The sequence below is a fragment of the Manacus candei genome, unplaced genomic scaffold, assembly GCF_025592945.1.
Source record: "Manacus candei isolate 608988 ecotype Guabito, Panama unplaced genomic scaffold, ASM2559294v1 h1tg000014l, whole genome shotgun sequence".
Lineage (NCBI taxonomy): Eukaryota > Metazoa > Chordata > Aves > Passeriformes > Pipridae > Manacus > Manacus candei.
This window is the reverse complement of record NW_026138062.1, coordinates 55905901-55911240: the sequence shown is the minus strand read 5'-3', so window position 1 is coordinate 55911240 and position 5340 is coordinate 55905901.

Here is a 5340-nt window from a genome sequence, read left to right as displayed (position 1 = left end):
TTCAACCTGTTTGCTCAACCCGGTGTGTGTTTAACCAAACACCAGCCCTTCTCTGCAGAACCAACCTCAGGATCGATTTGAAGATAATAAAGAGGCGGGAGGGCAGAGGGACTGGGTTTGCTCATCACTCCTGTTCCCCATAAATGTTAAAAAAGGGGTCGCAGTTCCCACACATGGGGAGAGGGAGAGGACAAGGTATTTAGAACAAGGTACTTAGAAATGTTTCATAACCTTCTTTCATATATTATACCTCTAGCAATTTTCATTTACAGTGCTCTAAATGTGTAACAAATATTTGTTCATTATTTCTTCTGACCTGTGTTACAATGGGGATAGAAAGGATCGCATCCCCATCCTGGTGAAGGTAGAATTATTTGTGAAACATTGTGTGGCAACATTACACAGCATTTTGGAGCCAAAAGTAGGGGAAGATTTTGTATTCCTGTGATTAGAGTCAGTGAGGGGAACTTACAAATTCTGAAATATTAATATTTTTCAAGAAAGCTGTTGCCAAGGAAGGAACAGCAGTAAGCATTTAGCTACAGAATACTAATGAAAGTAGCTCTGCATTTCCAGAAGTTGCAGAAAGAAGGAAAAAAACCCACAATTGATTTTGATTTTTTCTTTTTACTTTGAATTCTCAACTTCCTTGCCCCCCCCTTCAATAAATAAAACAGTATTTTTTCCCCTTTCCATCACCTGCTCTACTATACGTCCTGCCAGCAGGAAACTTCTAGGAAATTTGAATGTGACCCTGAACCTAATATCTCCTCCTCTCATAGAGCACCCTGGAAGCCTTCCCTCCCCAAAGCAGTTACCAGCTCATGTGACCCCCACTGCAGCCAGTGAAAGCTCAGGCTGCAAGAAGAACAGGTCTTAAATAATTTTGGTTTCTCTAAAAATAGGCACCTCCTCACACCATCCTGAGCAGTACATTAGGACCACTGGGAGCTGTCACTTTTTAAGGTCTGGCAAAATAGGCTGGCTGCCACAAGGGAGAAGATGGGGTGTATGAGGAGACAGTGGTTATGGATGGGGGAGAGGGACAGATAGCTTTCCTTGGCTCTAGAAGACTATAAACTGAGTAATCTCCAAGTTTAGGTCTTCTTCGGATCTCCATTCCTGCTTGCCAAGAAGGCTCTCTCCATACCCTGGCCTCTTTCAGCTTTGCCATAAAAAACTGCACCAGCGGTGAGGAATTCTCCAGCACAGGCCAGAGGTTGTGAATATGTTAGCTCACCCCGAGCAGTGATTCATCATTGCCAAAGAAATAAAGTGGCTGGCACTCGTCACCCACCCCTGAGACTCCTTTCCTACCAGACAATAGTTAAGAGTAAAAAGTTCACCTCACTTATTTTCTGACAGTGAAGAACTACACATTTGACTACAGTTTTGCAACCTGGAGTTGCAAAGTTTCAGGGGTCTGCAAGATCCCTTTCTACTGAGCCACGCAGAAGGAGAGGTAACATCACATTTTAGCTTACATTCCCCTTTGAGATACTACATTTCACCTTGCTCTCACCTCTTTACAGGCCCTGTTCTCTTGTTTTCTTCTTGTGGCACAGGTAAAAATAAAGGTGTTGTTTTTTAATTATGGGTAGACCTACTTCCTGCTTGTTCTTGTTTCCTAAAAAAGGACAAGGTGTTATCACTTTACTCACTTGATGGCCATGTAATGTTTTAAAGCTTATTAGGCTGTCTAACCTTGCTTTTCCATACCATTCTATTCCAGTCCATTCCATTCCATACAGGGAAAAACATTATTTAGTAACATACTGTTGAATTGGCACTTGATTTATTGACCTTTACATTAAATGAAATACAGAAAAAAATCTCAACATGTGTTTCTGACCCAGCCCATACTATTTAAGAGGCAAATCATAAATCCATGCTGATTATTCCAAATTATCTTCATGTTCTTCATGTATGTGAAAATGTTTTCCAGGATTAGTTGCCTTGAAGCATCCCTTCTCAGGGAGGAAGGTAACACTGATGGGCCTGTAGTTCTGTGGACTTTCCTTTTTGGCCATAAATGGGAATATTAAGTGGTGGTCAAACACTGGAATCGGTTGCACAGAGAGACTGTGTATTCTCTAACTGTGAAGATATTCAAAATCCATCTGGACACGGTCCTGGGCATCCTGCTCCACCTGACACTGCTCAAAGAGGCAGGTAGGACTAGATGATATCCAGAGGTCAATTCCAACCTCAGTGATTCTGTGATTCAGCTTAAACAACCCCTTTAGTTTGTTGCAGTAGCTCTTGAATATAAATCTTATATAACATTAAGTATAGATGTACTTCATTAATATTTTAGCAACTGCCCTCGTTATCATGTAAATATGAAACATAGAAACACAATGAATTGTTATTGCATAAACATGAGCCATAAACACAACAAATTAAGCCTGGAAGAATGAGCATTAAAAGCATTCAGTGTCTTCTCAGCTGTATTTCTGGGTTTATGACATTCCATCCAGTGCATGGCTTTACCTCACCATTACTCCAAGGAGATTCTAGATGAAAGACATAACAAGACCCAAAAGAGATACATAAAAAAAGCATAAGACATCAATGCAACTGGATGGTACCTGCACACCAGCAGCTTATTACTTGTGGACTGTTCTCATGGGCATCTTGATGGAGGTGTGCAAGGAGCTCATCTGCGTCACAGTGGCAGAATGAAAGTACCAAGAGGCTCGTTTGAAAGTTTAGCAGCCAGTCTTCAACATCTCAGCGGTGAATGAAGGATGAGGAAGAGAAAGGAAAAAATTTCCTTTCAAAGAGAAGCTGAGGCAGCTTATACTAGTCAGTGCTTAGCACAGCACTTCCCAGCACGGGCTGTAATCTGCCACTGTGCTGTAGTGAGTACAATTGCTGGATCACAGTTCACCATTGCTTCTTGCAGTGAGTCACTGTCCAGTCCCAGAAGTAAAGCTCTTCTGCCCCGTGCACAACATACTTAAGAGGCCACTGAGAAACAGATCCTTTCTGAGGCAGCTGCAAACCTCCTGCTGCAATAGCCTGCTGCTTTTCACAATGATGAACCTTGTTTCTAAAAGAACCAACCTCTTCTCCTGCCTATCTTCATCCAGCTAAAATGCATTCATTAATGTATGTATTTATTAATATCCTCATTGACTCCTGTCTCCCCAACTTGCATCTCTTCTCTGTTTGTTAACCCTTTACACACCGCCAAAAGGGATAGCTCTCTAGAGTAGCTGTCTTTGTTTATCTGATAGAGTACTTACCACTCAGTACCAGGGGATTTAATCTCTTTTTTGAACCTTTCAATAATATTTATGCTGTTTTTATCACTGCCAAGAGTGTCAAAAAAGGCTCTTTTTAATAACATGTACTTTCCTGTAGAGTGGTTCTTATGAAATATGTCCTTGTCATTTTCTTGGGACTGTCCAGCAGGAGATGCCAGACAGGTTAATTATTATCATTTATTTGCACAGGAAAGATCATAAAAGTTGTCTGCAGCAGAAAGCACACACTCCCTGTTGCCAGAAAGCAGATGCTGCATGAATAGAGGCAGAAGAAGCCACTTGCTCACCTTGCTGTGATGTTTCTGGCTTCAGGCTAGAAACACCACTTCTAGGAATCAGAAGGAAATTTAGTCATATCGCCTTGTTCTTTCCTTCCCCACTCTGGTGCATCAGCTAAAGAGGGTGCTAATTTTGGGCAGTAACTGAATTTTGCAATCTGATCTTTTATTCAAGGGTAGGACAGGCTATCAAACCCATGCAAGTCACAGCAAAACAAGCCTCAGGAAGAGCAGATGGCATAAGACAGCAAGATAAAAGCTCTGAACATAGTCCCAGCCTTCAAAGCTACTGGGCATCCTTATCCTTTAATAAATCTTTAACTCAAACCACGCACTGCATTTGCACTTTGTAAACATTAACTTTCAGGTCAAAGAGAATGTAGATGTGTGTGGGTTAATCACTCACTGTTTCACTTCATGCTCCTCACAGTCAGAAGTATGACTGAATTTCTAGTTGGTTTGCCCACATAGCACAGACTTCATTTGGTTGATCTAGTCAAGAACAAGCATGTGTTTTTATTTATGAGCTTGTCTTGTATTCAACATCTTTTTGAGAGAAGTCTGTTCTGGTATGCTGAGAATGAGTTTTCCTGTGCAATTTCAAGAGGTATGGAATCAGAATTTCTGTGCATTGACAAGCCCAAGGGGCACAAGCTGTATCTCGGTGATATAATGCCAAAGCAGGAAAAAGAAAACACATTTCTGTAGTTAATGGTATTTGCAGCAGGGGTTGGCTAAGCAGATAACTGCCAAAGCTAGATTTCACAGGCTCTTTGCTGCCATAGATAGCTCTGATCACCTAAACCACCTTCCTTACAAGTATGCTGGGGACTTTACCTCAAAGCTGTGCTAAGGCACGTCTTTCAGAATGCTACTAATGCTACCCTGAAAAGCCCCAAACATTGACAAATCTGCTTTTATCCATTAACTGTTCCAGGCATCATCACTCTCAGTGTTGGGGAACTACATCTAATTTAAAGGTCCATTTAGACTTGGGTCCTGAGAATCACTGTTTATTGCAGCTTTGCCTGCACAACTGGAAAGCCCTTACACTGCTCACATATCCACAATTAGCGATGAAGATTCTTCTTAACTTCTGCACTGGGTTCTCATGTACGAAAAAGAAACATGTTTTCCCCACTTACTGATCAGATGTTAGAATAAACCCACAGTAGCACAAGTGGATAATACTAAGAACAATCCTTTTGGCTACATGTCACAGGCCCTCACCAGGAAGGAGAGCTTTGCTATTGATTGGACATTTGAAATTAAAGAAAATTTGGACTGGTTTTATTCTCTTTCCCCTCTTCCACCTGATACCTGTGTGTTCTTTTCCAGAACCAGTGTATGTCTGAGGACCTAACGCACAGTGCTGCAGCGAAGCACACCCTAAGGAAAGCTTTACCTCTGCGCACTTTCTGGTAACTTGCCAGCCAGTGATGGGTTCATCAATAATGATAATGGCTTTTTGTCAAAGGAAACTAGTGCACTAAGTCACAGACTTGCTCAACCCTATAAAGTAATCAAAGTAACCAGCATCCTCATAACAGAAGTAAGACAGGAACATGACTTCTAATAGGAAGAGCTGACTAACAAAAGAAAGATTAAGCTCCCTTTGCTGAAAAGCAGAAGCAGGTTTTCGATCACTGAAAACTGTCACCTTGTTATCCACTGAGAAATAAGAATTCAAGCCCTGACTTCACCATACTTGACCAATATTGACTGCAGGCTACGACACAGCAGTTCATATCTCATTTGTGACAAATGGAGCATACTGCAGTTGCCTCTGA